The sequence below is a fragment of the Lampetra fluviatilis genome, chromosome 11 (assembly GCF_964198595.1).
Source record: "Lampetra fluviatilis chromosome 11, kcLamFluv1.1, whole genome shotgun sequence".
Lineage (NCBI taxonomy): Eukaryota > Metazoa > Chordata > Hyperoartia > Petromyzontiformes > Petromyzontidae > Lampetra > Lampetra fluviatilis.
The window spans coordinates 5587604-5608976 of record NC_136285.1 but is presented as its reverse complement, the minus strand read 5'-3'; the positions used below and the strand labels follow the sequence as shown (position 1 = coordinate 5608976).

The 21373-nt window shown below is 42.5% G+C and overlaps 1 protein-coding gene across 8 annotated transcripts in view; it reads left to right on the top strand.

The window, feature by feature from the left end:
• LOC144934742 (neuronal cell adhesion molecule-like) overlaps positions 1–21373 on the top strand; it is a 262783-nt gene that overhangs the window by 59378 nt on the left and 182032 nt on the right. For 7 of the 8 annotated variants that reach the window (XM_078860845.1, XM_078860840.1, XM_078860843.1 and 4 more), the window contains exon 2: positions 6863–6957. The exons of the other annotated variant lie outside the window; for it this stretch is intronic. The gene's annotated coding sequence lies outside the window, so the exon portion shown is untranslated. The remainder of the gene's footprint in view (positions 1–6862; positions 6958–21373) is intronic. 8 annotated transcript variants of the gene reach the window in all.

Sequence of the window (21373 nt, the reverse complement as noted above, 5' to 3'; positions counted from 1 at the left end):
TGATAGTTGCTTACTTTATTTTGATCTAAACGCAGGCTAAATGCCTTGTGCAAATGTGAGGGGATCTGTGCTTTAAGGTGGAGTGAGTAGTAGAAGCAAGGCCGACAGATTGCGCGTCTTCAAACGAGTCAGCCAAAATAAAAACCACCCTAACATAATATTCTTGGTTCTTTCGGTAAAGTCACGCAGATAGAGAATAAAAATGAAATTAAAAATAAATAGAAAATAAAGGCAAAACACCCACGACGTTTCGACCGTATATCCATAACAGACTGTTGGGGCAAGTGCTGTTCGTGAGCACCTATGAAGGCCCGCGCGGCACACGAGGGTGGCCAGCACCACTCCCGGCCGCCTTTGTCTCCCTAGTGGCAATGTTTATACACCGCACCAGGTACTCATTTGAGGCTGAGTCGACCTAGGAGAGGCCCAGGACCATTTAAAATAATCGTCACCGGCCGAGACCACAAGCGGTCTTCATCAGGCGGAGAGAAAAGAGGGGTGTTAACATAAATGGAGACGTTTGTAATGATCTCTGACAACACTGTCTTTATAGCCATCTTTGGAAATTAACTGCGTGAAGTGGTGGACGAACGTCACAAATACTGCTATGGATGTTGAGGCTGAAGATGCATTTTGGCAAAAATAAGCATCATGTACAATAATTGTGCTTTTTTATCAAAAGAAAGCAATTGTTTGGAGGGACGCACCTGGAAAACACGTCGGAATATGTGTACTAAGGGCAAACGCGAGGCAAAGAGTGCTTTTTTTGCAAAACTAAATGGGATAACGAAAATCAACATACCAGCATGCCAAAGTTTTCAATAAGTACATACGACCTTGAGAATAGGTTTCCCCCTTTTTTCTGGCAACAAAACAGGTGTTAAGATGTTAAAACACCAAACTGAAACCTTTTACGAAGGAATCATGTCTGCATTAACCACAATACTTGTGGTCAGAATGCAAATAAAAAACATACTCTGATCATATATGCATTGTCTTTGAAACTTATTGGTCCACACCAGAGACAGCTGTATGCCTCTGTACGCATTTTGGCGTCCTCTGGACTAACGCCGTTTGAGACTAGGCTCAAAAGAAAGCTGTCTCTGGTGTGGACCAATCCGTTTTAAAGACAATGGCATTCTGAGCACAAGTATTGTGGTTAATGCAGACATGATTCCTTGTAAAAGGTTTCAGTTTGGTGCTTTAACATCTTAACACAGCTGTTTTGTTGCCAGAAAAAAGGGGAAAACCTATTCTCATATTTTGGTACTGACAAAGGAGGTCCCATGATGAACCATGCGACCTTCTCTGATACGTGGATCAGAAAACCTAGACAACTGAAAAATGGACGCGTGGAATTACACTAGGGAAGAGAAATAATAATGCATAGGTTGGGGGAGGGAAAATACGAATTATATATGATATGTTTTATATATAGATCAGTGGGGTCGTGCAGAATGCATCGTGGCTTGAAGAGATGATGGCCGATGGACACGGCTGGTGATAGAATTGCAGCCAAAGGGGAAGAAACACATCCAGAAGGACGATCACCATGGCGATGTAGTGATAGAGATCAACAAAGTGGATTGTGACATTGCAAAAAAAAACCTGAGCGTTGACATTGGTTTGGGGAGGCCATAATCCAACAATGGGTGAAGCGTGATTTTTGATAACGACAATGGAACGAGTTGGCAGACATATAACTAAACATGCAGTTGTATCACGTTGCTTAGCAACGCTGCCTTGAAGCGAACCGATCGAGTCTGTTCATAGGGAGGCTTGAATGTGCATATATTCACTTCTTTAATGTGAGGCACATTATATATGTATTAAGTGTATTGATGGAATAAGCACATAAATAGTATGGGCGAACACAAACATCCCAGTGCAGGCATCTACTGAAAACGTCTTGAGGCTCTTTGTTAGTATTTCTACATTTAAACCAGAGCTAACTATACATTGACTGTGCCCTGTGCATGTACCAGTCTGAACGCACGTTTTTGAAGGTTCATTGCATCCACAAAATCATTAGGATTGCTCGCGTTTGGTGTTATGTGAAAGTCTCAGGCAGCCAAACTAAGGCACTTTCAGCCATTTTAGGGATTGTCGTTAATGTCTGAGGTTCCAAAATGCATTTTCAGTGGAGGAACGGCTCCAGGTTACCAGATTTCCTGCACCTCCGATGAGCACGATTAGTTACGTACGGTGCGAATGAAGTTCCACATACATACGTTTTATTTCGGAATATTCAATGAGGCAACGGTGCATCCCTGTCATGTCTTGCTCTCGCCGCTGCTGGTGAAAGGGCCCCTACTCGAGGGAGCTCTGAAGAAGACCGGGTATTTTATGGCTTGCAATTCCACACTGGCCGATTTCTTGGAAGACATGCGAGTACCCACACTTTACCCCACCACACGCGACTTACTGATCAACTGATTGTGGTGATTATTTTTACGCCATGAAGAAGGGCAATTGCCCGAAATGTCACCTCATGTGTTTTTCTTTTAAAGTAGTGTTATTGACAAATGCTTTAAATTATTTTGTTCATTGTGGGGTGTCCATTTATAACTGCTGGTTGGGGCACAAATGGAGGGACATTTGATATTGTCCATTGTTTCAACTACCATGCCAGGAGATACAACCAGCAACCACTGTATTGCAAGCCCAGTGTGGCAACTGTTACACAATGACCGCATGGCCATATGCATTTGATATAATAAATACAATCATTATTCATAGACATTGATTGATTTAGTTTTTAAACCAGGTGAGCGCCCGTTGCGAGTTGCGACTGCTTGTATAATGAAAAATGTGGCAAATTGCCACAAAAGCAAAAGTGCACGTTTGGTCAAAATAGCACATGTATCATTTATTTATGATTAACTAAAATCAATGTATGTTAGATTTATGGCAGGAAATATGGAGTAATTTATCAAAGCAACGGCATAGTTTCACAAATAAGCAGATGATGTGCCTCTTTCACACCTACAGTATATCCCCCAGTACATCACAAATAACATAGAGCGTGGTTTTATGCTTTTCGTTAGCTTTATTTTCATAATTCATTGCCACACTGCATTTGCTTCTCTCATTCACCAGCATGTGGTGTTCGACTAAACATTTCTCCACGTTCAAACGAATTTTGTGCACTGCTCTTCACTGTCATAGAGACCAGTTTAAAAATTGTATAACCGCTCTTGACTTTCTTCAAAGTGGCACTTAATTGTACAACCGCAGATAAATGATGGGTTCAACTGACACCGACTGGGATTTGAACTCGCAATCTCCTGACTCTGTAGTAAAGGTCAAGTTATACAAGAGCATTGTTTGGATAGTGCTCATCACCACTAGTAGCCGTGAGTCATGCGTGGGATTTCCACGATTCCTGGAGGTGGCTGGGTGACTCAAGGTGCCATATCTCGCCGTGGTGGAGAGATGTTAACTACCTCACCTGGTGTACAGGAGGTCGTGGATTCATGAGTTTGATCCCAACCCTGACACTTATACATTTGGAGTTTGTATGTTCTCTCCGTGGTTTCATCAATTTTTCTCCAGGTCCTCCGGTTTTTTTTCTCTTTCATTTAGAAACATGGGTTTATAGTATTTGGCTGCAATACATTTCCACATGATAAGCCACTTCATTGAGCTATCATTTGTGGCCAGGTCGCTTCTGAATAATACCTATATAGCTCAGTGGGCCTTAACTGGTAAAATAAAAAAAAGTTACTGAATAGTTACTTCAATAGTCAAGGTGTAAGAAATGAGCTTGCATTGATTATGCATTTGTACCTGGGTCCAAATTTGGGCAGCTACCCATCGTTAAATCGGCTTTTCAAGTGTAGCAATCGGATGGTCTCAAATGTTGTCACCGATACAATAAACAGGGAAATAAATAGTTTATTGGTAAATTGGGATTCTCAGCTCATTTTCTAAAAATTTAGATTAAAAAACATGTCGGTTTAACTTCATGCGATTCACATCTCTACAGCGGGGCGTGTGAGAAGTGCACCCCTGGTGTGGATGCGGAGTAATTTCAAGGTATCTGAGAAGTACAGCCAAACTCCGTTCATACGTGATCCCGTTTATTCATGATTTTTTTTTAATCTAGGATCAACAAAACCCAGTCCTCTCTTATACATATCCAGGGAGAATGGCCACCCAACTATATCCATGGGCCAGACCACGGTTAAATAGAGTTATTCCACAAATTCCTTCCAATTATCTGGGGTTATCTGTGGTCAAGCCCTCCGGATAATCGAGTGAATCCCCGTTTGGGATATTTGGAACCGGGGTACTTGTCCTCCCATATACCCCAGATAAATGGAGTTTGACTGTAGCTCTGTGGTATCTACGTCGTTGTTCACTGACACAGGTTTATGAATTGCTCTGTGAGAGTTCTGAATGGACATTTTACTTCGTAGCAAGATTCCAATAGCACAGTTGCAATACAATTTGTAGACGCAAAAGAATGTCCACAATCCTATGATGGGAGCTAGCTTATTTGTTGAAACATCACTGAAGGCTTCTCATGAAGTGGTACTATTTTTTTGACTGACCTCTGTTGTATACTTGCCACGTAATATATAAAATGCATTCAGAATTTCTTAGCAATATGAAAATCTTATTTTAAATGTAAAAACACTCAATACTGTGACCTTGAAATAATATATATAACAGGCTACGTTTCGGGCAATTGCCCTTCTTTAAAACTATTATATATATACATTATATACAGTACATTTCATATGAAGACGAGGGTGTACAGTTTGGTTCTTTTAACCACGCGTCTGCACCGCTGCCAGCGAAGCAGCATCACCAAATAACTATTTTTTTTGTTTAAAGCGGCTGCCGCTCGCGGGGCGCTGGGCTGTCTGTCGCTCGTCAAGCCGGGGGGGGGGGAGATTGTGCAAAGCTTGCTCGGGGCAGGGCCGTGTGAGGCGTGCAGGTGCGCGTAAGACACAACGTGCAGACGTGAGTGCGTCACCAGGATGAATGGGTTGCACGTGATGTGAATGCCTGGAGTGAAAATAATTTAAATTAGTTCGGTGTTATTTATGGTCGCAAATATAGCATGATAACACACACACACACACAATACAAAGACAAAAGATTCCCCGTATAGCCTTAGCAGACTTTTTGGGGCAAGTGCTGTTAGTGAGCACCTCTGAAGGCCGGCACGGCACACGAAAGGGGTGGGTGGGTGGCCAGCACCACCTTTGTCTCCCGAGTGGTGATGTTTACACATTGCACAAGGTACTCGTTTTAGGTTGAGTTGACCTAGGGGAGGCCCAGGACCCTGAGAGGAAACCGTACTCGAGTCGCCGGGTTTGGACCACGGCGTGCTAACTGCTGCACTTCCACTCCAAATAAACACACACACACGTGTATTCACACACACACACACGTGTATTCACACACACACACGTGTATTCACACACGTGTATTCACACACACACACGTGTATTCACACACACACACGTGTATTCACACACACACACGTGTATTCACACACACGTGTATTCACACACACACACGTGTATTCACACACACACACGTGTATTCACACACACACGTGTATTCACACACACACACACGTGTATTCACACACACGTGTATTCACATACACACATGTGTTCACATACACACACACGTGTATTCACACACACACCACAACAACAAGCCACAATTTTCATCTGACTGGTGGTTATGTCAATGCGGTGGTTGCGCCAGGCTGGGTGCACTTTTGTGCCAAGGCACACTTTATTGAAGTCAGAATGTCTCGGTTCACAAATTAATATTGACTTTGTACTCATCTCCAAATGGTGGCCTCCTGCCAGTGGCGGAAACTCCACATTGCTAAACACAACGTCACCCTGATGAACGTGCTTGTTACATATTATTTACGACATTAATGAAACAAAATATTTACGAATTGATTAATAATTTATCCACTTTCAGGCTGAAACAATAATCAATTATCATTCATTCTCATTCCACTTCATGGTAAATACATGTCCACACTCACCACTTTTCACGAGAATAGCTTTATTCTGACATCAGTTTTATTTTATTATAACAGAAAATGGTTTGTCAAATGTATAATCTCAAATAAATATTTTACTTACTTTTAAAATTGTATTCCAATCAAGAGCAGGACAAATATAAAAATGTCCTGCTATGTTTTATATGAATGCAGTCAGCATGTAGCACACGATTATAATGATACATTTTGTATGTGTAAGCGGCATAATTTATCTTATTCCTAGTTGAGAATCTTGTCATTTGCACGATTGCTTCCAGTCTCACACAGCTGAAATCTACCTCCCTGCATGCGCCTGTCCTTCAATGACATCTCTTTTATTTCGGAAATTGTTCACCCGATTTTGTACATTTCTTCCTTGCTGCCGTACCCTCAAACATCGTGCCCAAGTTAATTTCTTCTGAATAGACCAACAGATCAGGTAGCAGGTGTGTGTGTACATTTCTCCCCCCCCAACTTTTGTTTGCGGATGCTGCATTCACGACCGAGAGTGTTTTGTGATTTATGAAGAGTTGATCCCTTGCCTGCGGTTAAGTGCGATGCACCAATCAGCCCGCTGCGGCCACTTCACGGTGCCTGTTTGTGACAAACGTCGTGCGGTTTTGGCAGCTCGTTGAAAGGGACAGGCCAGAACCTGACTGACGGCGCGCGAATCAATGCACACCACCACCCCCGCACCCATGCACACGCGCAGAGGCTGCAGCAACAGGAAAAACTAGACCCCTGCTGGGTAGCAAAGAAGCCCTGCAGGTGTTCTTTCGAATGCTACATTTTCTAAAATCTGTATATATATATTTTTTTGGGGTGTGACTTTGAATGCAGGCAGAACACTTCACAAGGCGCACGGCGTTTGTGTCAGAATGCCTGCTCTGATCTGAGGCTCCGCTTCGCTTTTCCGTGGACAAATTGCGGCAATGGTGAGGACATTTTTGCATCCATTACAATCGTTTCGTTGTTTGTTTGTGACTTAAGTATGTGAAATAATAAATAAAGTGCTACATATTTTACGGTGCTCAATCCGCACCTCCGATTAGCACGGTTGGCTATGTAAGGTGCGAAAGAGGTTCAACATACATACGTACTATACATAGTAAAATTATCTGTGTATGTGTGTATGAATCGGTGCCATACTGGTTAGCATACTGATCTGTGATCCCACTTATCTGAGTGTGCTTTTCTGACCAAAAACACCTCCAGTAGATTTGATATCTAAATCTGTTCTGCACCTCCCTAAGGCCAAGCCTTAATAATTATGTATATGTTGTGTAATGTGTGAACTTCAGTACTGGGAAGACATAGGTGGTCAGACAATGTGCTGTGAAATCACCCGCTTGTGAACATACTGGCCTCAATAATAATGTTTTATTATTGATGACCCTGCACTCACTTATTCACTCCACTCACTCTCTCTCTCTCGCTATCATTCAGTCACTCTCTTTCTTATGTATGTTTTGAAATTATTTCACACGTACGTAGCAAACCATGCTTATCGGAGGTGCAGAGGAAGGACAACCAACTAAACACCAACAGCAGTTCTAAAGAAATTAGTTTTCAATCTAGATTTTAAAGTACATAGCTCCATTGGCTTCCTAATATCTGAAGGAAGAGCGTTCCAGACGGCCACAAAAGCACATCTGACAGCGCGCGATGCATTGACCGTCTTTGTTCGATGATCCGCTAAAAGCCAGAGTTCGCATGACGGTTGGTGCTTAGTGTTCTTTTATTGCTACGATCGCATGATGGTACCCATGAACTTCATGTCGTGATACCGCCACCTAAATAAAGAACTTTTCTCTACTAGACTGGTCCACCTCCTCTTATCCGTGCTGTTCTCAAGCACCGTGTAACGTTGCCAGACGCAACAATTCTCTCTCCCGCCTCCTTCCCGCGCAACTGCACGACTTCGGAACTCCCATCATCGCTTTTGCCAACTTCCTTCAACCTTGCTGAAGTCAGGAGTCGGGCGAGAGCCATGTTACACGAGTCGATTGCGAGTGCTGTTAGTTGCTGGCTGCATCTGTTGTCATAAGCCCTCTTGGTGCCTGTGTTCAGCACCTGTGATAAAAACAGTGATCGGCTAACAGCACTGAACAGTAATAAAAACACAAAACAGAACGCTGAATGTGTAGGTCTTTTCCATTCTCACAGGCCTTGTTCAAATATGCTATTACAGAATATGATAAATGAGCAACTCCTCTGAAGTTTTTGCAACCCACATGCTGTCACTCGTGTTTAATATATTCGTGAGTAATGAGGCGATGTGTATTTAGCACACCTCCGTGTACGTTTGTATAAAAAATGCTTTCAAAAGGGGTGAAAAGTTCCCAGGCCTTCGCATTAACTACCCTGTCAAAATCCGTACAGCTAAAATCATGATAGCTGGTCTCTCATCAGTGTATTATTGTAAAACAAAACATTAAAAAAAAACTGTATTTGTCCTGCATATATACTCGAACAATGCGCATGTGTGCGTTTTTTTTATCCGGCAACCCTTGTCAGAATATGGACATAGTTAGCTGTGTGGAGCTGCAGAAAAGCGCTTGGCTCACATTCAGAAAGTCAAGAGGACAATTGTTCGTGATACAATCGTCATCTCATTAAGCTGAACAAAATGTGTATCAACTTGTGGAACGTCAACAGTAAAAAAAATCAAATTGATTAATTCCTGTCATAAGAATGTATAAATCTTCCCACTGAACATGTCCCAACACCTGTTTGACGAGATGTGCGCAGTTACTGGCCAAACACAACATCAGCGTTTCACCGAATCTGAACCCATGTTGGAGCTAACGTAGGTCGATGTTGCCTTCATAAACAAGTCATTTGGTGCAGTATGTGCACAGGAGAGGAGAATGTGGCCAGGGCATATTGCTGTCTTGTCCATTGAGCCAACCTTAATAGAAACTCGGCTGACCTATCACTCAAAGTTAAGTGTCAAGTTGATTACAATAGATGGATTTTTATTTTCCCCTGGCGCTCATTAATATCGGTTCTACAGAGTCAGTGGTGTTCATTCCACATGCACATGGCAGATTTAACCGGTACATAGGGTGCCCAGAAATTATTCTTAGGTTTTTTCGGTAAAGTCACGTAGGTAAAAAAAATTACATTTAAATTAATGAAAGTAAAATAAAAATAAAATAAAAATCACGAAGTTTCGGAGGCAACACAGCCCAGAAATGATTCAGTGTTTTTGCAGAGACCACAGTGTAATATGTGATCTATGGCTAGTATTCAGTCAATCAGGTGGCCCTCTTTCCTGTCCCTTTCTATTTAGGGTGCCATGGTGGAGAGATGTTAACTACCTTGCCTGGTTTACAGGGGGTTGTAGGTTCGATCCTGACCCTGACCCTGACGCCTGCTGTATATTTGGAGCTTGCGTGTTCTCCCCGTGGTCGTGTGGATTTTTCTCTGAGTCCTCCGGTTTTCCCCTCCATATGTAGAAACACGTTTAGAGTATTTGGCCACGACACATTCCCACATGATAAGCCACTTCCTTGAGCTTTCATTTGTGGCCAGGTCGCTTCTGAAACAGAGCTACATAGATTTGAATTCTTCGTGACTGCAAGAATCCATACTCTTTGGTTCTTTCGGTAAAGTCACGTAGGTAAAGAAAATAAAATAAAAATGAAAATTAAATCACGACGTTTCGATTGCAATTTATACTTTAAAAATAAAATTTATACTTATATTTTCTTGCTGTGGTGTTCACACCTGATGACGATTGCTTGTGTTGCAATCGAAACGTCGTGATTTAATTTTAATTTTTATTATATTTTCTTTACCTATGTAACTTTACCGAAAGAACCAAAGAATAGAGCTACATAGCTCAGTGGGCTTTCCCTGAGAAAATAAAAATAAAAAGTTTTTGTTTTATAGTTTACTCTGAAGAATGATAATTTCCCAAAACATCAGTCTACGTTGACTTGGGGGAGTTATATGTTTCCTCTTATCCGCACCTATCTAGAAATAACTTCTGACATCTGCACCGTTATTCACATATAAATGCAGATACTGTAAAATGAATTTTCCAGCACTTTGGGTCATTCCTCTTACCCCATAAAAAAACACCCGGATAATAGGAAGAATCCACAACCAAATAACATGACTTTTGACTTGTTTGGGAATGTGCATATTAATAGTCGTGGGAAATAGGGTAAAAATAACAGCAATTTTTCCAAGTATATTTAGTTACGTTCATTAAAACAGTGGTGTGTTATTTTGTTTTGTGCATGAATATCGCTGCCAACGCAGTATCTTGCTTTTTTTGTTGTTCAGCCATTAAGCTGCTATTCATGACCTCTGCCTGCCAGTCCAACTTGTATTTGACTGCGTGTGTGCGTGGCAGCTGCCTCACAACAGAGACAACGACAACAGTTCCTCTTATAGTCGACATAGAGTTGCTGCGGTACATGCTGTTAGCGAGCACCCATTAAAGCCAGCACAGCACACAAAGTGGTGGTGGCGACCAGCACCACACCCAACCTCATTGGACTCCCCAGCGCTGATGTTTGCACACCACACCAGATGTTCATTACAGGCTGAGCCAACCTAGGTGGAAGAAAAAGACCGGTGCAGATTAACTGCCAACGATGTTCGTCGTTGAATGGCAATCAAACTCAAGTCACCGAGCTGCGTTGTGCAGCGCGCTAACCACACCGGTGCTGAGTGCTCCACCCCGAGAGTGCATGCCTGACAGCGCACACGCTCGCACGCACGAGTGCTTAGTGGTGCAAAGACACCTCGCAGTTCAAAGGGGCTGCCTTTGAAGCCACTCCCCCCTCCTCCCCTGCCCAGCTCGCAAACAGAAACTATGCAAGTTCAAGCCCAGCACGAGGATGAACTCGGCTATCATTCGTTCTGAGTCAATAAAACAAATACTACTTTAATCTCACTTAAAGCTTTCGTGACTGCAGGAATTCATATTATTTGGGTCTTTCGGTAAAGCCACGTAGATAGAAAAAATATTTTAATAATATCACGACGTTTCGATCGGAGCACAAGCAATCATCATCCCGCTATATGTTTTTCACCAGATGACGATTGCTTGTGTTGCGATCGAAACGTCGCAATTTTCTTTAATTACTTTTATATCTACGTGGCTTTACCGAAAGACCCAAAGAATATGAAATACTACTTTGCGATGAGCACCCTATTTAAAGAATGCCACCCCTCCTTAATACCCCCCCCGCCCCCCGCCTAAGATATCCGTTGTGGCCTTTGGCTTTGCCAAAGAACTTATGGCGCTGGCACGCAATGGTGTGCTCCCGCAAAGATTCCTACGAGAGCTCTAAAGTCCCCAGTTTGACTCGACAGATCCCATCGGTCTTAACGCCCCCTTTGAAGCACTCTGCTCCGTGAGATGCTGTGCCAGTGTGTGGGAACTATTGAATAAAGTAGAGAGCCCTGAATACCGAGGGATATACTTTAGATCTCATCCTCACTACCCCTCTATGGCATTGAAGTTGTTTTCATCCGTATGCACATGCATGTGGCGTGTGTAGGGAGCGGTTAGCGCATTGCGCGCTCAAATCGGCCGCCAGAGTTCGATTCCTACTCGGGTCCAACGTCGATGATGAATATCTGAACCAGTGCTGGGCCTCCCCTAGGTCGACTCGGCCTCAAATGAGTACCTGGTGCGGTGTGTAAACATCGCCACTCGGGAGACAAAGGCGGCCGGGCGTGGTGCTTGTTACTCTCCCCCTCGTGTGCCGTGCCGGCCTTTATAGGTGCTCGCTAGCAGCACTTGGCCCAACAGTCTGTTCAGGCTATACGGTGGAATCTTCGTCTCTGTGTGTGTTGGTAGCGGTGACCCAGTCTCTATCTATGAACTGGGTTTGAATCCAGGCCATGAACAACGTCGGAGGAGCATGGTATCCAGTGCCGGGTGAAGCCAGTGCGGGGCCTGTAGTACTGTATATGTTATAAAGTGGCCCTAAATAAATAAAAAATACGTAAATATTAAAACACATAAATGTTTAACTTGCATAGTAAAATAATTGTATTTGTTCATTTGCTATGCAGCCAGATAATACGACAAATCGCTAACCTGTAACACCCAGTCGTTCGTAAAAGTTGAAGGCAGTATAGTACTATAGTAATAGAGCAAGTGCAGAATCACTGAACCGGAATTCATAGATTGAAAGCATTTAGCGCAGGGCCCTTGAAAGTGCGGAGTCTGTGTAGCAGCTACATATGTAGCTTCTTTTGCTCCTAGAATAATCAGGCAGTGATGGTATCTCGACGGATTCTGGGCCTCCTCGTAGTCAGCTTAGCCACGAATGAGTACCATTTGTCGTATATGACCACGGTTGGATTTTCTTTTCCGCACAGGTTGAAATTCACTTTGCTCAGCCTGTGTTAGCCACCGAGGGGGCGTGCCCCGGGTCTCTTTTGTTTTCATTCCTGATACTCCGTGCCCGCGAGACTCTGCCCCCCCCTCCCGTTCAGCTGTAATGTTCACTGATGCCCACTTCTTTGAGGGCGACATTGGCACGCACGTGAAATCAAGATTGATTGATACCCACTGGCGAGACAAAGGTGGCTGGGCATGGTAATTCCTGGCCACGTCTATCGTATGTTGATGTGAGACTCAATAGGCGCGCGCACGTGCTGTGCAAAAACTATCTTGAACGGTAGGTATTTTATAACACAGCAGACGAAATAGATGTATTGGTGTTCCTATATACAGTACAATTTAAACATCCCAATGAGGAGAGCGAATAAGCAGCATTGATTACTGACCACAGCAGAACACAATGACTTCCCCTCGTGCTGAAAAGGGGCGATCTCTGCACGTGTTAATTGTGCTGATTTGTGCGTGCACATGCACACTTTCGTACAAGAACGTGGGCACACGTGGTGTATATCCCTCCGATATCGTGTGCATGCAACACACAATGGACAGACAGACGAGCGAATGCAATAACAGTTTGACTTCCTGCAAAGATAGCTGTTGACATTTACAAAGTGCTAAGGCGATGGATTTTTATTTTGAAAGGCGTAGATAGCAACAACAAAATGTGCACAGTCGGTTTCCAAATGTTCCAAGGGGGGCCATTATCCACATGCTCACAACTCAACCATTAGGGCATTGCACGTGTTGCCGTCTGGACATTTGTACAAATCCGAGTTTGGGCTTTGCATGAGAAAATCAAACAAGAAACGGTGGCAGCAGCATCTCTCGCAATCAGTCACGCTGACTCGCGTCCAGACCCCACAGTTGATTTCCCAAACAGGATTTGAGTTGGCGTGGGAAATAGTCGATGCCATCCTCACTTAATCGGAGCCGTCGCAAGGGTTGTGGAAGTGAAGAGGCCTGGTGCGTTGACCACTTAATTCTGTAGTGTCAATTCGGAGTATCATTCAGTCGTATCATTTCCCGCACCTTCGATTATCACAGTTGGCCACGTACGGTGCGAAAGAAGTTCAATATACATTTCTACTGTAGTATCGTTCTGTTGTATCATTGATAGTATCGTTCGTATAATTTGCATAAATGTACATGTGGCGGAGGCAACAGAAGCTTCCGAAACGTCGTGATTTTTATTTTATTTTTTATTTTACTTTTATTAATACGTGACCTTACCGAAAAAACCTAAGAATATGAATCCATGCAGTCACGAAAGCTTCAAATCTAGAATTAAGTGCACCGATTACTAAACGGCCTCTCTCTTCCCCTGGCCTGAAATACACTTCATGGCCATACAGCTGCCATAACACTTTGAAGGTAATATTAACAAAAAAAACTTTATAACATCCAGCACTTTTAAAAGTCACTGCTGGGTGAATGTCTCCTCGTGCCATCTCAATCATGGGGGGGTGGGGGGAAAGGAACCCAGCACTGGTTCGGATATCAGACGACACAGATGTTAGCCATGGCCGGGAATTGAACTCGGATGACGGAGTGCGTGGTGCATTGCACTTACCATTGTGCCATCGTTCCACCCTTTACAGGGAAACAATCACAGGTATCTCACTAGTGAGTACATACTCGTTGGTTATTTCGGTAAAGTCACGTAGGTAGAAAAATTAAATAAAACAAAAAATATGTTTTAGTTAAATTTTATAAATATTTTTTTTGTTTTCTTTTATTTTTCTACCTACGTAACTTTATCGAAAGAACCAAAGCGTATGGATTCCTGCAGTCACGAAAGCTTCAAATCAAGATTAGTGGGTACATGTTGTAAACGTGGGTGTATATGCTGGAGACGCAAATATGCACCGAATCGGTTGTAATGAGCTGCTTCCCACATTAAAACCATTGAATGTGCAAACACCAGCAGAGTCAAGGTCCACTAGGGCATCAATAAATAAACTGCAGTTGTTTACGACGCAAATATGCACCGAATTGGTTGTAATGAGCTGCTTCCCACATTAAAACCCTTGGACGTGCAAACACCAGCAGAGTCAAGGTCCACTAGAGCATCAATGAGTAAACTGCAGTTGTTTACGGCTCAAGATTGGTAGGTAATGCTGTACTGTCAAGTATATGACACGTTAAACAGGGTGTGTACGAGTGGCTTGACTGTTGCAGTGAGTATATTATCATTTCGTATGTCCCCATTTTCTGTGCGATGCAGGCAAGTAGACGGATTAGAGGCTCTTTCTGGCAGGCGGTGGCACTGTGATTAGAGTGCTGGCGAGCAATCCGACGGTCGGAAAATTCCGTTCTGTTCGAGTCCCTTTTTAAATCCTTTATATTAAGTTCACTTGCTTGCTTGCTTGCGCGCTTATGACCGTGCAAATCTTTCGGTCGTTTTTTAACCCACTTCCCGTGATCCAATCGAGCTGACATTTTGCACACAGACTCGTTGTGCGTGACAATTTATTTTCGTGAAATTTTTTTTCCAAAATTTTCCACTTTTTAGGAAAAAAATTTTCAGATTTAATTTAAAATAACAATGTGATAAAATGAAACTCTTACTCAAGAAAAACAGAAATGAATAATAAAATAAAACCGATGCCACGCATATAAAGGATTTATAGTGAAAAACGTTGTTTTTACGGGTTAATTTTTTGTGGGTCAGTAATAGGCTAATGGCTGTGAAGTTAAAGTCATTACAAATGTGTGCTTTGTTGACGAGAAGAATAATTGATGATGTGTCACCATAGTTTTTGAGGTATTTCTTTTCTGTGTAAAACTATTTTAAACAGTTGTGTTGCCAACGATCGGGCTTGCTTCTTTGATGATGTTCACAGTTTAGACCTTCTCGTCCAGGAATTGTATCGTTGTCCCTACTGTGAAAGCAGAAATCAGTATGAGATCTGGAACTTCCTCAGTTACTTGAGAGCACATTTGCAGCAGATGGTCGAGTACGATATCTGAAACTTCCTCCCCCTCGGCTAAGAAATGGTTTGATGACTGGGAAAAAAATAATGTGTTTTTGGATCCACATAAAATGCCTCGATTCTATTTGGGATGTTATCTCGCTCGCGTGTTGTGGGCCCATCTCCTTCACCGAGGGCCGCCGTTTGTGAACTGCCACTTGTGTCAACCGTTCCTTTGCTGCTTTCATGCTCCCACTGCATGCGGTGAGACACCTTCAAAAGATGCAAACACGCTGTAAAACGAGTGGCAAAAAGAGTTAGTAAATTACAGATCACAGTGCAAGACTAATTTAAGATGGTAACTCCTCTATCTATATTAAATGTAATTACACAGTGAAATAGGGTACAGTGGTTCTTTAAGATAGTCCCTTAAATAATTACATTGCATTATTTTTGAATGTCACTTTTGGATAATTTCACACTCATCGTGAGAATTTTTATTCTGTTTTATTTTTATTATTGTATTATTTCCCTTCTACGTGAAAGAACCAAGAATATAATTTCACACTCGTATATAAGTTTTGCTGCATCTGCCGTGAAATGTGTGATCCTCTGCACTTGGACATCAGCCACAATTGCATGGCGGTTATTCCTAGCCTCGATGTTTCATTGAAATTGTATAAACATATCCTTTGGGAAATCTGAAGAATATTTAATATTGCTGCTCAGTGAAAGGTTATTTTATGTTCTAAATCTCTAATCTCAGAGTAGCACCACATGACATCTGAAAAGGATATTTAAAGGACAACTTTTATTATCTGGTTGATAAAAAAACATTTTCGGTTAAAGAGAAGGTTCTTTTGTGGAGAGATATAAAACAACAACAACAACAACAAGAAAGTCGAAATGGAATCACATCGCAAGACATTTTTTTGCCAAACCCTTTATCCACAGTTATTTGAGAGCACATTTGTAGCAGATGGTAATGAATTAATAAAAAAGTTGTAATATTTAGAAGGCAGTGACTTGCAAACATACATATTTTTGTTTAAATACAAAGGTTTGCATTACCACAGAAATTTTAATAAAACAACATTGGGTTCTTTAACCTACACGCCTTCCCTTCTAGACCAAAATGTTTCAGCAGTTTAATTGTAATACATCTGGAGCGGTTCTACATTTTTGAGTCCCATCAATAGTGCGTGGCCTCTTCTTGGTTCTTTCGGTAAAGTCACGTAGAAGGGAAATAATAAAATAATAATAAAAACATTATAAAATAATTCTCACGACGTTTCGGCAACAACGCAAGCAGCCGTCCTCAGGTAGCCGAAACGTCGTGAGAATTATTTTATTATGTTTTTTTTTATTATTTCCCTTCTACGTGACTTTACCGAAAGAACCAAGAAGATGAATCCCTGCAGTCACGAAAGCTTTAAATCGAAATTTAGTGCATGGCCTGTTAAACTAGTCTTGTGCTTGCCTGGTATTCCCTTCAATGCACGTGTTTCTACTTGCTCCAGCCAGTCTGGTTTCCTCTTATAGGCCAACATACCTAAAGAAGGAATTGACCAAAACATACCAAGCACACAATCTTGACAACGAGTCTTACAACTCAAATGAGTTGTTTATTTTTTTCTGGCCAAATAATAAATTAATACATTCATGAATGATCAGTTATTGCTCTACTATACAATATTTTAAAAACTTGTAAAAGTCCCACCCTACAAAATAATTGTGTGAATAAAATGAGTGCCACTTTCTGAGAAGTCGATGGTGGTTTGTCTTTTTGGAGAGAGTGGCTGTTCCCGTGGGAATGTGGAATTGACACCACTGTCTCGGTGCCACCCCACTGGTCATTGAAGCAATGTGACACTCGGACTGTGACATGTTTTAAACAATATTATACAACACACTCCATCGTAGGGGTCAATGTCGTGGGTAATTCTGCAGTAAAAGCAGAAAACACACCCAAGAGGATGACCACCAATGCAGATGGGGGCAAATACATTTCGTTTTAAAGCTTTCGTGACTGCAGGGATTCATATTCTTGGTTCTTTCGGTAAAAGTCACGTAGAAGGGAAATAATAAATTAATTAAAATAAAACAATACAATTCTCACGACGTTTCATCAGGTGTGAAAACCACAGCAAGAATTTTTTTGAAAAAAGTGGCGTTTTTTTCTTAACGTCGTGAGAATTTAAATTTTATTTTCTATTATTTATTATTTCCCTTCTACGTGACTTTACCGAAAGAACCAAGAATATGGGGCAAATAGATCAGTGTGTGTGCACAGTGGGATGGATTGTGGCATTGAATATACAATGGATGATGGTAATGGTTGCAAACCTCGACACATTTGACCTGAACTCATTACGTCGTAAAATGATTAATTCCATCATCATCTATAAAGAGTTTGGGATGTCGCCTTTTATTGTCATCTAGGACTTGAGCATAAACCTGCGCCCGCCGTGTGCGCCCCTTCTTAAGTCAAAAAGAAGCAGAAACTCTGAGTCATGCATTCATAACTTATAGGCTTGATTATTTAAACTCATTGTACGCTGGTCGACCACACAAACTAATTAGTCCCCTCCAACTATTAAAGAATGAAGCCGCCATAGTCCTCACTGGCACTGAGTTATCTACATTGGTTGCCGGTCCGCTTGAAAATTCGATTTAAACTCCTCTGCCTAATATACAAGGCCTTGGGTGGCATGGCTGCTGCTTACCTCTCTGAACTTTTCAGAGATATATTTATTCCAGAAGTTTCATATGTGAGACACAGAGCCTCCTTGTGGTATCCTGGGTTTAGGCATGCTACTTTTGGAGGGCGCTCATTCCATTGTTAATAATAATATTGCAATTTGTAACACGTGCAAATTTGCGGACAGAATGGCCGCAACTCAGAGGTGTGGAGCCTAGCTGAGAGTAACTCGAAAGTCAGGTTGTAGAGGTGAGTTTTTAAGTGTCTCTTGAAGAAGACGATGGAGGTGATGCTGCGAATGTGCAGAGGGGTGATGGCGTTCCAGACTGTCGGGGCAGCCACCGAGAAGCGGCGCATAGACGTGACCGTCCTGGATCTTGGTATCAAGAGGAGGTCGTGAGTCGCATTGCAAAGGCATCTGCCGTGTGCTGAGCTGCAAGTCGTCAATAGTGAAGAGAGGTACGGGGGGCAGGCAGATGTGAAGGCGCGGTGGCAGAAGCAGGCGATCTTGTATGTGACCCTGCTGGCAATGGGGAGCCAGTGGAGGGCGCAGAGAGAGGCGAGTCGAGCCGAAGATGAGTGCGGCCAATGACGACGCGTGCCAGGTTGTTTTGAAGTGTTTTGAGGTTGCCAAAGGAGGACCGGACTAAAATGTCACCGAGGACTCTGGTGAGTGCTGTTCTGTGGAGTAGTTTTGACGGTAAGATGACTGGAAGGAGCAGTAGTTTGGGGAGGAGGTGATATGGGGTTTGAGCTGGGCGAGGGCGAGTCTTTGGAGGAGTTTAGAGAGATTGGAGAGAATAGTGATGGGACAATAGCTAGAGGGGTCATCAGGTTCGAGACTTGGTTTCTTTAACAGGGGGGAAACCAGGCCGGATTTGAGGTTGGATGGAAAACACCCCGTAGGGAATGAGGCATTTGCGATGTTCCTTATCGTGATGGCGAGTTCCGGAGCATATTGCTTGAACAGGGAGCCTGGGAGGACGTCGAGTGGAACGCCCTCCCAATTGACATCAGAGAAGCGGAGAGTTTATGCACATCATTGATAAGGTTTCTGGAGACCCATCCATTTGGTGGGATACAATTCTCTTTAGGGTGATCTGTCTGTCAGCTTGCCACCATTCGTTGGTGGTCGGTTTGTGGGGCCTGCTTTCGTGCTCAGGGAGTGGGTCCATAATCTGGGTTTGTTGGTTTCTGGTACAAGCATGTGAGTTCCTAGTCTGGGCTCATGAGTTCCTGGCCCCGGGTTTGTGGGTTCCTACTCTGCGTGTGTGGTTACATCACCCAGGTGTGTTGGCTTGCTCGTTCAGGTTTGTGGGATCGTATTCCAGGTGCATGGGTTCATAGCCTTGCTTTGTCGGTTCGTAGATCGAGTTTGAGGATTCTTAGTCCAGTTGTATAAACTATACAATATTTCTAGATTTGAAGCTTTCGTGACTGCAATGATTCATATTCTTAGGTTTTTTTAGGTAAAGTCACGTAGGTAAAAACATTAAAAAGTAAAATAAAATAAAAATAAAAATCACGACGTTTCGGAGGCAACACAAGCTTCCGTCTTCAGGTGGTACCGTCACAGCCACAACAGCTGTATCAAGTATATGAGAGATTGCAGGAGTTACCACTGCGTTTATATAATGGTTGGAGAAGGTGGTGGGGCAAGGGCCGCATACTTATTATTAATATGGTAAGGTGAGGTTTGAGACTAAGAATAGACTGCATAACAAAGGCTGAGCCTTTGTTATGGAGAGGTGCGGTTTGTGACTCAACCTGTAACAAGAAGACCACCACTATACATGGTTAAACAGTAATGGTTGTCTGTCAAATAAGATTGGCAAATAAGTGTAGTTAAATCTTTTTTGCATGGTTAATCACATCTTTCCAATGATTACTCAGTTTGTAACCGTCATCACGGTTGAAATTATGTCTGTGTTTGTATATTTGTATGGCTTCGTGTACAAACCTTTGATGGTAGCCAGGACGTTTGCAGAGAACCTTGGTCTCGGAAAATACAATTTCATGAGAGCCCACCGAGTTGTAGCAATGATCGGCAACGGCCGAAGAATCAGTTCTGCCGTGTTTCAGATCTGACTTGTGCTCGCGGACACGATCAGAAACATGACGTTTCGTTTCTCCAATGTAGCAATCACCACAAATGCAACTCAATTTGTAGACTCCAGGATACTGTAGACTCCAGGATACTGTTTTTACCTACGTGACTTTACCGAAAAAACCTAAGAATATACAATATTTCTAAACTATTTTATTTTACCAGGTAAGGCCCAATGAGCTACGCAGCTCTTATTCAGAAGTGATCTGGCCACAAATGATAGCCCAACGAAGTAGGCTTATCACGTGGAAATGTTACAGCAGCCAAATATTCTAAACGCGTGGATGGTGTTGACTATAAATGTGGAGGGAAAAATCTGAGGACCCAGAGAAAAATCCCATGCGACCACGGAGAGAGACATGCAAACTCCGAATATACAGGAGTCAGGGTCGGGGTCGATCATCTCGCCACTGCGGTGCCCCGGTACAGCCTGCTTCTTAGCATTTTGTTGATGCGTAGTGCACCATGAATGCCATCTGATAAGGATGGAGTTGTGTTTTTTAAAATCAGGCTTGAATGTATTTCATAATCTATTTTCTACATTTTTAACCCATACCTTTTATTATTTTATGTGCCTTAAATTCGACTGATGAAATGGCATGTTTACTTGTGAAGTGCTCTGTGACAATTTTATTGTGAAGGGTGCATTCGGAATTAAAGTGTGATTGATTGATGATTGTACGATGTATATGAAGAAATATGGGCACAAATGCATATACAATACCGTATATACAGAATCGCCTTACTTGCTACAGAGGTTCAATGAAAATACAGAACTGTTATAGGTAAATCGATATATGCAATTGCATTGTAATAGGTATGATAGTGTGTAAAATAAAACATGTTTAATACCATTCTTATAATAATTGAAGTAAATTTACATTTTCGGATGATGGAATGTGCTCACTGCATCATCTTGAAATCAGCATTGCATGGAGTTGTGCGGGTGTTGATTCTTTAGATAATAGGACCGTATTGGCAGGAGAGTGTGTGTCCCCAGATAGGTCTGCACCATTTGACGATACGCTGAATAAACATAAAGTGCTTGCCAGAAAGGATTGCAATCTGTGCCGTGTGAAATGACGGAAAGATTCGTCAACGATCCGTCGAATTGATTTTCAAAGTATTATCACAAATAAAGGCAAAACAAAGATCCCATCCAGGCATGTAGGCTTTTTGGGGCAAGTGCTCTTCGAGAGCAACACCCATGAAGGTTGGCGTGGCACACAAGGGGATGAGGTGTTCAGCACCACGC